At 35.9% G+C, this 12,017-nt stretch overlaps 1 long non-coding RNA gene across 1 annotated transcript in view; it reads left to right on the top strand.

Moving 5' to 3' along the window:
• The window catches only part of LOC129208313 (uncharacterized), a 69,252-nt gene extending 59,669 nt beyond the window's left edge, over positions 1 to 9,583 (top strand). The window contains exon 3 of the long non-coding RNA XR_008577772.1: positions 9,464 to 9,583. This is a non-coding gene — a long non-coding RNA (uncharacterized LOC129208313). The remainder of the gene's footprint in view (positions 1 to 9,463) is intronic.
• The last annotated feature ends 2,434 nt before the right edge of the window (positions 9,584 to 12,017 follow it).

Here is a 12,017-nt window from a genome sequence, read left to right as displayed (position 1 = left end):
ATAAAAGGAGTTTATTTAGTTCTTTCCCTGCAGTAGTCAACAGGATGTCATTTAGGTCAAAGTGTAAGATGGGGACACTTGTCCATTAGGAAGTGGAATGAAACCACTAATTCATTTTATGTAGACTACAAAACAGCTGCCAGACAGTAATAATTTTCAGTCAGTGCTGACCTGGGGTAGCTTTAACAAGTGACCTAGAAATGAAAAGCTCGGTAGACAACTGCAAATCCCCTGAGTTATCTGAAAAGGCATGCTTCTAAAAGATTTAGAAATGTATAATTTAGTAAGGGACAGGCAGTATGATTTAATTAATATGCTTGTATTTTTCTAGGTCAGATTTTCTTTTCCAGTTTACTTGATATTGTCATTTACATCAGTAAAGAACGACTGTGAAATACTACTTCATAACAATTGTTATGTTTTGTATCAACTTTGCATGAAGTTAAATTAACTCACAAACAGGATAGTGATACAGAATCGAACTCCTGGAGTGCTTATTTGCTTTTATGAAAATGAGTGAAAATGCTAAGGGTAAATGCAGTGCATTTTGAAATCAGCAAAAATATTTATTTGGTTGTCCCTGTCAAGGGAGGGACCCAGGACTGGGTAATGAGACTGTTTCAGGGCAAGGGCATAGGCAAAAAAGGCTGATGCTGTTTGGTTTTGAACAAACGTGAATAACAGGAGGGTAAATTATAAAACAATGAATGGCCTAGAGAAAACAGAGGAGGAGCTTATTGTCTTCTAATTTCACAAGACTAAAATAAGGGGACAGTCAATGAACTTAAAATAGTGGTGACCTATTGCTCCCTTGGCTGAGGAAGTCACACAGCTGGTGTGCCTCAGTACCAATAGCAGAGGGAGGTCACTGGCCAGACGTGTTGTGTGTGCTGCTACAAGTTTCAGATCAGCGAAGCTAAAAATGTACAGGGATTCCAGAAAGAAGATGCTTGTATGCATATCGTATATACCCAGAGTTGTTACAATCAGTAATATCTGCTTCCACAGTAATAAATTTCAGGCAGAAAAGGGATGGATGACTATTCTTTTTTTCTTTTTTCTTTTTTTCCTTCCCCCCCCCCCCCTCCCCGGTAGGGTTAATTTTCTGGTGTTTTAGTTCTCTAAATTCGTTCATTGTGGAATTGGATCCCATAGAAGGGAAGTGGTGGGATTATATTGCTAGGATCAAGACTGACATTAGTGGGACAAGCCATTAGTTCTTCTTACCAGTAATGTGAAAATGCATTTTTAGAGATCCATGGAAAATATAATGGCTGGCATGGGGGCAAAAGCAAAACATTTGTCAACCGGGGAGCAGGGGCAAAGTTGCTTTTTTACTGCTGGTGACTGTCAAATGAAGGATAGTGCGTAATATGCGTTAGGGTCTAATGCACTGTGGAAATTCCCATATTTCTATTGACATAAACCACAACATTTTAATTTACCTAGAGAGGAACTACACTCCAATCCTTGCTACATAGAACTTGTCAGTTGGGACTCCAGGGTTTTATTAATGGCTCTACCCTTCGTGTGCTGGATGACTCCAGGCAAACCATTTAACCACCACTGCATCAGCTTAATGCTTTTTAAAAAGAAGATAACAGTGTGTGTACTTGAATCCAAGAAACCTTGAATATTAGATGATCTCATATCATATGGGCTCGGATAGGAAATATGCATGAAAAGCTAATGTAGCTAATGTTTCTTAAGTTAGGTTGTTGTTGTAAAAAACAACTTCGGTTTGGTTTTGATCTGTTGATAAAGATGACCTCAAATTACCTTCCATTGACTGTGACAATACTGTGCCTAAGAACAAAGGAGAAACTATTAGTGTGGCCTGCTTGGCCTTCTGTCAAAGGTGCAAAGTTGCCTTATATTACCTCATGTTTACTACAAGGCATTACTCCCCAAAGGCTGACCATGCACACCTTTTACTTCTACTAAATCAAGGTGATCCATTGTCTTATTCCATGTCTGTCATGGTACTATCCACTAATTTTCTGAAACTGTAATGTGTACAAAATATTTTTCTTTTACTTCCAGCTAGCAAGAAACTTTTAGCCACATTATTTTGGGCTGTTTGATGGAAATATTGAGTTTTGCAGTTTTCCCCATAGATGCTGAGGTTGTTGACCTCTATTGAAAGAGTTTGTGGGATAGCTGCTGAGCCATTTCTGTCTTCTGCACACCTAAATTTTGCTCTTGATGTTGACAGTTTCATAGTTCCAGTAGGATAGAGCTGTCGTCAAGGGAAGTTGAGATCACACAGCATGAAATGGTCCCTCATTTAAAAGACACTAAAGGAGAGGTTTGGACATGGAGAACAAATATTTTAACCTAACTGAATGCCACCGATGAGAGGAATGAAGGGGACTGAACATGCAGATGATGATGGTCTTCTAGTAGTTTTCATTGGTTTGAAGATTTAATGAAATGTGCTTCTGAACATTGATTACACATGTAGGCACAGAAAATTGGACTCCTCAGATTGTTAGTTTATGAATGTCTATAGTAAAGTTCTAATGAATTGGTGAAGAACGATTCTTTTACCAATCAAGGTAGAAAAGGTTTTACTAGCCATGAATTCATAGATAGGACATACTACACCTTTTACTTAGGTTCGTATTTTGGTTTTAGTATAGAATGTCTGCAATCCAAATAGAAATGTCTTTATATGGGGTATAGAAGGCATGTTTGCCTGGACTAAGTTAACAAGCTAGGGGGGAATAAATTTGTAGCTTAGGCAGAAACTCCCTTTTTTGCAACATACATCCAAACTGAATGACTGCAGTATTAATAGTGCCCACCTACAGTTGTCTGTGAAGAGAGTTACCTATCAGTTGGTTAGGGAAAAATTCTGAGGCTCCTCGTTAAAAAGAAACATGGGATATTCCTTCCAAAATATAAATGAATTAAAAAATATTGAGGACCAATAAACAGAGCAGGGCTTTGCAGAGTGAGGATTTTCAACTGGCATAAGTTGACACAGAAATTTAGACATGTATGTCAGTCATCTAGGATAACTGCTATGCATAAATTTAACATTTATTTCCCAGAAGCAGTAAGCAATCAGGGAAAGCAGTAAGAAATCTTGACTTCTAATTCACTGACCTGAAAATTGTAACTAGTTCTCATATATTGTGATTAGCTAAGTACAGGGTAAGAAAATACTTTAAATAAATATTGAATATCAAATAATATTCAGATCTTTGGGTATGTATGGTGATATTTAGAATGCTTAATGAGTACTAGATACAGAAGAGCTTATATTTAAACAGAGGGTACATGAGCTTGGGAAACTTTCAGTGCATGAATTAATGTACTCCATAAAACTCCATTTTACAGTTTATGGTAAATTATCTTGACATGAGTAGCAATTAATTCAGAATATAGTTTAATGAACTGGACCACGGGTTAGCATCTCTTCTCTTAAACCTTGAAAATTAAGAAACATCAAAACAATGACTTCTGATAATCCCCTCAAATAAGGCTTAAATTCCTGAAGTGATTCCTTTGCTGAAGTAGCTGCTTTGTGTAACAATGAGCCTTATACAAAGGCTCCCTACGGCAGGAAGATCGGCAGGATGCGGGCTTGAAAGTTTGCTGGACCAGTCAAGATTTTTTATAGCCTTGGGCTACACAGCCCCAGTTAATCTGGGGAACTGTTTAACTGACTTTTATTTGTACAATGTTCCTCTCTCTGTGTTTAACTGAAAGCTCTTGGCTGTACCAGTTGGCATCACTGTAGTGCTTCTAAATAACTAGAAAGCTGAAATCAGTGAATCAGTGTTGCAGGTACAAGTATGGGCAAATAGAATGAAAACAAAGTAAAATCGAGTTTTTGAGTAAGTTTCCTTTTCCTCTTGCAATAGTTGGCATGATTTCTCTGCAAAGCAGCATCCACCTACCACTGACTACTCAACACAGCAGCTCCACAATAAACCCCCCTGTTCCTCCCCTTGTTCCTCCCCCTCAGTCCTCCATCCTGAAAAATCCCCTCCAACGTAGCATTTCATTCTGAAAGCAGAAGGAACTACATGTTATACCAAAATGTTTTCTAAACATCCAGTAGTTAGTAAACACATCTATATTGTTAAATGGATTTTTATATAGAACTGGGACCCACTAAAGTTTTTTGTTTGTGATGGTCCCATGTTTGTATGTCTCTCAGGACTGTAAGAACCCACTGGAGTGTGATGTTTATAAGAATCTTCTGCAATGGAGAGTTACTTTATTTGAAAGCTCACACCACATGTGACCAGTGACCATTTTATGAACACCCTACAACTTGAATACAGCAAATGACCAGTCAGGAGGGATGGTTCATATCTTACATTTTTAACTTAAGAGATTGTAACTCAAATTGGAAATGAGAGCAAAATTAAAATGAAGAAAAAACCCAAACCAAAACAGAGTAACATCTTGAAAAACATAGATAATATATTGGATTTTATAAACATACAAACTAATAATTCTGATCTTTAACATAACTTTAATCTATTGTCTTGCTAAAAGGAGATCTGTTGCATTTTTGAGAGCAGAGATTTGAAAGGGAGAGAAAGCTGCAGTGAGCAGGTTCTACTTTCCTACCCTTAACAATTGCAGACCCACAGATCTTGCTCATTTCTAAAAATAAAGCCTTCACATAGTATCACAGGTGAGGAGAAAATGCCATCAACCTGCCACAGAGGGCACCCCAGTTTCTGTGGTTCATGGTGAGTATCTTCTGTTCATTAACGTAATCAGAAGGTGGCTGGTGACATCACTTGATCCCAAACCTCCTGCACACTACTCTGGTACTTTTTCTGGTTCTTACCTCAAGGCTTTCCTGTGTTTGGTTTTGACTTTATATGCAAACTGATTTGGACTTACCCCTTGAGCTGAGTATTTCTTTGTGTAATTTATATCAGAAATATTCTTTTTTTTTTCTCTGAACAATAGTAGAAAAAAATTTCATACAATCAGTTGTCTGTCAGAGAGATCTTGTTAAAATAACATTTCCTCTTTCCAAAAAGCTGCTTTTTTTGCCTCTGTTTTTCAAAGGCATAAGAAGCAGCTAGTCAAAACCAATCTGCTTCCTTGTGGGAACACATCCAGCTCAGCCTTCTCACTGTATAATGCCTTCCTGCCACACTCTTACCTAGGAATGCTATGAACCACATTACGTGTCTGTATGCTCATAGCAGGTATTTTGAGCTCTAGCCTCTTCTTTACTTTCATGCAGACTACAGAAGAGGTGAATGGTTTAATTGATCCATTTGCTTGAGTTCCTGCAGAATTTCAGTGATGAATATATATTGCAAAGCTAACTAGAATAATAACTAGTGCTTTCATTAACTTTGCTTGCAGCCTGAATGGATTGGTACTTTAGTTAGAGTTCCTTCAGTGTGATTGTAAGCAGCGTACGCGATCTCACACAAACCACCTGATTTCATATCTGTGAGATATGTACACAAAAATCTTAGCATCAGACATAAGTGGGATGCAATGTGAATAAAAGCACAGCAGTTCAAGTAGTTTTTATGGAGTGGATGCTCTCCTTTAAGCCACTGGATTGATTAGAAGGAAGTAACTCAAGTCCACAGAACTTGAAATACATGATATTGCACTCACAAACAGATTTGGTGAGAGTACTTGCACAGCAAAGTATACAACTAATGCAAGCTCCACAAGCAAATCTTTCTCATTTGTCTCTCATTTAAAAAAGAAGAAATTAAATTCAAGAGGTGACACTGATCCTTACATAACTGAAAACTTTTGTAAAATTTTGAGTTTTACAAAAACATCTGTGTACCTACCAAAGCCTTCTGTTTGCAGCAAATGCTTTAGGACCAATGGTACGGTTTTCTATTCTGTTTTTTTTCTTGTGAAGTCGTTACCATATAGTTTTTAAATGCTTAAGATAACTCAGCTTGTCTATGTGGTGGATACAGTATACCATACTTTTTGAACCATAAGTTTTGATTTTTCTTACTTGGTAACGTTGACTTTACAACCTTAATTTTTAACCTTTTTTACATTTAACATGACATTTAACATACAGTCTAGGAAGTATGGTCTTCGTGTGTATAGTGTTTTAAGCTACGTTTTCTTTTTAAGGCATTTATTCTATGAACATGTAGTATTCATGATTGCATCAATTATTTCATGCTTTATAGCAATTACTGCATTAACAATCAGAATGGCTAGTAGCTCCAGTGGAACAACAAGAATAATGATGCATTAATAGAGAATAAAATCTATATTTTTTGGATCAAGAAAATTTTAAAGACTTCACTGTATAGCTGTTTCAGCTACAGGCAGCAAATGGGACGGTGTACAATAATTACTGAAGCAGGTAAGAGATTTCAGATATTGCAGGCCTAACGTGTAAGAACTCTGAATAAGAACCTGCATTGCATTCCAGCAACATTTCCTATTGCAAGTTTTCCAAGATTTTGATGAGAGCTCAAAACAAAAGCTGCTCTGTTCCTCCTGGGGTTTACGTCAACTAGTTGTCTTATTATTCCTGATACTTTGCCAATCATATTGTACGCTTTGAGAAAGGGATAAAAAGCAGCTTTTCTCCTTTCAAGAGATTTAAACTTCAAAATCTTATTACTGTGACTATTAATTGCAGCAGGGACAGGCTGAAATGCCAGCTATGGAGTACAGTAGAGGTACTGCTGACAACATTTTTACAAGGTTCCACATAATGGCATTTCTGTATGATGACCTTAAAGTTATAGATGTTCCCATAAATTTTAGATTATTTATTTATTTATTTATTTATTTATTTATTTATTTTTAATGGATAGGAGTGGAGTACAATGGATGGGAAGATGTGATTAGAAACAAATCCACTATGATGAGTGATCTTTATTTTCTAGATTTCTTCCATTTTCTGGCATTTTGTAAATTTTGAGTGCTTGGCTTTACAAACTTAGAATTATTTTTAACACATTTTTGACGCAAACACATTTAATTTGGTTGTTTGCAACAGCTGTAAACATCAAAGCAATGCAAAGAGGTACAGTCTTCTATGCATTAACTGTGCTCAAAGAGAGTATGCCTAGGGGACTGAAGTCCAGGGAACTGCAGCTTGTTTTTTTAGGGGATGTGCTTTTATACTTGTATCTGTGGAATAACTTTGTCTTAACTGAAATGCATTATTTGTATTTGCATTGTATTGTGCTTATAAATATCCTTTAACACAAGTTTCACAGTGCTACGGAATAATTTAGTTTGGAAACCTTTTTCCAGCTCTTTTAACTTTCATTTCTAAACTAGTCTTGCAGTCTTTTTGCCAGGAGGTTTCCCCAGAACATTTTCCCAAAGAGCAACTGGGATTGTGTCCACAGATGCACAATTACAAATAGCTCTTAAATTGCTAATGCGTCGAGCCAATTAGGCTACCAAGAAAAGCAGCAGGATTCCCTGATAGCCAAATGGCCTGTACACTGTACACCGAACACATTTATTTCTTTCTTGTCTTAGAAGTCATGGGTAAAACACATGTTTTGAAATGTTTGTCAAACAAAACAATAAACCTCTAGTTCAGTGGTAAAGAAAAGGTGCAAGTGCCTTTCAAATCTCTCCTTCACTAGTAGTTTTGCTTCCATTTTCTGTGCTACTGGAGTGATTGAGAAATCTTATTCCATCCATAGGCCTTGTTTGCATTTTCCACAGGTTACATTTCTCAGGATCTTGCCAGGTTATTTAATTATGGACTCAGTATTTTCTGGAATGATTTTTTTTTTTGCAGTCATCAACTAACTTTCACTTAATCAAGCCTTCTATTTAAAGAGTCTTTTGGGGAATGAAGCTCCACTGATTTCTTCCATTTTAAAAATCATCTTTTTAAGCCACTTTTGATAGCTTTACTAAAGCAAAATTGCCACTGAACATGTTCAACACAAAGTGAGTAATTCTGGATTCAACTATATTTTCTTAACTAAAGGCTTCAGAATTGCATTTATTATTATCATTAATACTACCAGTCTTGATTGTCTTATAAGGTCACAATTTGTAACAAAAAAATATATTTCCAAAGCTCAAATCCATTCATATCATAGTCTGAACCAGCACCAACTGAAGTGGAGAAGCTTTCAGTGATTTTCATCTGATGTGAGAAACTTGTTCTCAAATTTTCTGGATATGGGCATTTAGAATTGTTAATATGAGTATTATACTACCTGAGACCTTGACATTTTAGTGGTTTTCAGTGAGAAAACTATCAAATACCACAAATGAAATTTCACTCAGTTTATGTCAATTTTTTACATTTGGTTACCAGTACTGTCCAGAGTCGGAAATGAAACCAAAAGCTGGCTCATGGGAGAAACAGTCATGTGGAGTCAAATCTCTTTTTCCCAGGACCTAAACCAAAACCACGCTAAATGCTGAACTATGAAGATAGATTTCCCCAACAAAAGTTCTATGGCTAGCAGGAGGTGAGACAGATCCACAGACCACTGACAGAGCTGCAAATATAGCCTTGGCCAAAGATACCATTGCATCTACTTGCTAATTTATGATAGTGTTTTCAATAGCAATTGCTTATTTAACACATATTCTCTCTTTACATATATACTTACAGCTTCTTTTTTTCTGTAGAGACTAATTAAGGAGGAGAGATTCTGGTAACTATACAAAAGATTGTTTTACTATCTGATATACTGAATTCCCATGAGGATCAACAAAAATTAAAGAAAACTCAGTGGGGTGACCCACCAGTAGTCATGTCCTGGTTTCAGCTAAGAGGGTTAATTTTCTTCATGGTAGTTAGTATGGGGCTACAGTCACAAGGCTGACATTTTCATAGCTGATGGCAAAATCACATAGGTAAGACCATGGAAGTATTAACAGAATTTTAAGGATAACTGAGGTCTTGATACTATGCTTTTCAAATATTTATACTGTTATATAAAGTAGTAGAAGCAAGCAAAGAAATTGGTTTATTACTGCAATAAATTAACCTAAAAGAAAGACTTAGAAGTCATGGGTCTGAATCGTAATGTTGGTATTAATGATACAGGAAGGCGATGTTCCTGGTGTAATACTGCAAGTTTCTAAAATATGAAATGTCATGCTTGCTCTATATTTCATAGATGAGAGATAAATGGAACTACATAGCATGAAATATGAGGGACTAACAGATTCTGGTATGAGCACTTTGTAAAATTATAAAGGTTAAAAAATGTTATCACAGTAGAGAAGATTCATCATAATTAAATCTAGGGAAAATGAGGTATTTGCAGAGTTTATTTCATTACATTGACCTTTTTATCATACACTACTGAAAATGTGCTGTTGAGGACTGACAGAGGGCATGTTGCAGTAAACAAGATCAAAGGGAAAGGTTTTGTTTTGAGACCTTATTCAGTGGAGAAAAAGTGTATTAATGGTATCGAACTCTTATGTAGCATTTTATTTGTATATATCCAAATGCTTTGAGATGTAAACCATTATCTCTGTTTTACAGATTATGAGATGGAGGCACAGAGATTTACCTAACAGTGGCATATTGAAGATTATGAAGTCAGGAGTTGAACTTAGAGGAAACTCTAGATCTCTTCAACTCCATCATAGGACAACACAAAAGGTATGTTAACTATCATATATGACTCCAAAAATGAGTTCAGTTATCTCTTGATTACATAGCAATGCATCCTTTTTGTTATAAATTTTGATAGCATTAATTATATTGGCTAACTATGGGTAATTTTACTTAAGCAATAAGCCAGGTTACAATTCCATTGAGTTTGATAGGAGTCTTTAGGGGACTGCTCGTATGGGGTCAAGTAAACCTCCTCCTCCTATTTTTGTTATTATTATAGTTACTCTTTGTTTGGGTAGTGTCTGCAATGTTCTGGGCAATTTCCCAACATAAAAGAAGGCAATATTTCCTTCCCTAAGAGGTTACATGATAAAAAAAACAGACAAAAAGATAAAGAGTAGAAAAGGTCAGAGCAGAAACCATTAGTGTTTTAGCATCTAGTCACAGTTAGTGAGTTTACTGAGTAATCGCCAAGAACCCCAGTCTGGCTATAATAAACCTAAAAGAAGGTTCATCCCATTTCTCATCATTTAACCTGTTTGAGTGCAGAAGACTGTTGGTCATTCTTAAGAAAGTAATCTTTTTTGTCCCAGTTGTTGATTTGGGAAGGTACCATGCAAAACCTAATGTTTAAACAGGCTTTAGGCATACAACGCTTACTGATGGTGAACCACTCTTATCTGCTGCTCCGTGCATAGAACGCTTCTATAATCTATGCGCTCTGGGTGATTTTTTAATGTGTGAATGGGAGCTAATGTATTAAAAATACCAGGCAGTGCACAGAGGTAAAGCTACACATACAAGCAATTGTTAATAATCCAGTTAATAATAACACTACAAAAGAATAACACATTAAAAAGTCAAATATTACAGAGATTAGTAATGGGACAGATTGTCTAAGGCTTTTAAGACCCCAATTCCAATTGAGTTTAGGTCTGTATCAACCAAATGTTACTGTTTGATTGTTTTTCACAAGTCCTATAAAAAAGACATTTACTTGTCTTAATTTGTATGCCTACATCATGAAAATTATGATTGCAATAAAAATCTTATTTTAGCAGACTTCATAGATGTCCTTAATTTACTGTTGACAGCATGTGGAGACTTGGAAACTCTTAATAACTCTTTTGGGGGGATTCCACCTGCATATAGACCTCATCAGATGGGTTACTATGCTTACAAGCACTATTTAGATTAAAAAAATGTGTGTTTAGAAAATGCAAGCATCAGAGCAGGGCCAAACCCAGTGATTACACTTCTGAGCGTAATGGTTTTTGGCAATTCAGAACTCAACCAAGTATTTTGATATTATTAATTAATATATTTTTATCTAGGATGATGATAGTTATCCATATTACCTGTCTGTTCTCTAATGTAAACATGAAACCTCTTGATAATGGTATAAGTTAAGCAACCTATCTTTTCCACATTATTCTATTGCTGTATCTTTAGCTGCTGTAAAAGATACACTTTCTTTTGTTACAACACTCATTAGATGATAGATAAAACCAGAAGCAGCAAGAAATAAACATCAGAAAGGAACAGTATGCTTATTGTCACAATACCGCACAGATAAAATCTAACAAACATGAAAGACTGGAAAAGGGGAAAGAAGCTCTTCCTAATTGCTTTACAAGCAGGGTTAGCAAAAAATACCTAATAAAAAATTAGAACCTCCAATGCCAGGTTAAAAATGCATAAAAATTTAAAACAATCAAGTAAGAAAAACAGTAACGAAAAAATAAAAGGAAAATGGCAACATTTTAATGATGATTTTTTTCCTTGGATTATGTCTCTCGTGAGCTAAGCATTTGTAAATTTGAAATACATTTCTCGAAATGAGTGTTTTGCTGTAATTTGTTTCATTTTAACTGTTCACTTCTTGTACGTTAGGATCTGTGTAGACTAGGGGGTTTTCTAAACCGGAATAAAAATTGTTCTTTTAAAATATTGTAATTGCCTGTAACAGACTGCCAGGTTTTTTGTACTATCTCACTTCTTGCTCAGTTTTTTTTTTTCCAATTTACTTTCTGTCTAATGCTGAGGTTTCGCAAGCAATTTATGCGAGGGTTAACTGTAGATTGTCACAGAAAGGGGTGTTTTCAACTCTTTAGAAACTGGCTGAAAACTAAGTATTTTCAGTGTTAGTTTTCAGTACGATCAGTGAGCTGATCTTGTTTATCCTTTGGCTGTATGTTCTCTAGAGCCCACACAAGGGAAGTAGTGGGAACACGCAGCTGGAGATAAAAGGAAGTTGGATTGCCCTGTTCAGGAGCAGTGCAGTCTTAGATCAGCTTAAATTGACTGTGAAATCTCACTTTTAGTAGAGGGGGAAATTTGCTGATTTACAGAGCAAGAACATTTGCACTAATGTCTGATTTCTGTCATACACGGGTTTAAATTTACAGTAACTTTATTGAAGTGAGTGGACTTAAAATAGTCGAGAAGTGCTAGGAATATTTTTAAAATTAGGAAAATT

This window comes from Grus americana, chromosome 6 (genome assembly GCF_028858705.1).
Source record: "Grus americana isolate bGruAme1 chromosome 6, bGruAme1.mat, whole genome shotgun sequence".
NCBI lineage: Eukaryota > Metazoa > Chordata > Aves > Gruiformes > Gruidae > Grus > Grus americana.
The sequence above is the reverse complement of the archived record's forward strand: the minus strand, read 5'-3'. Positions and strand labels throughout refer to the sequence as shown.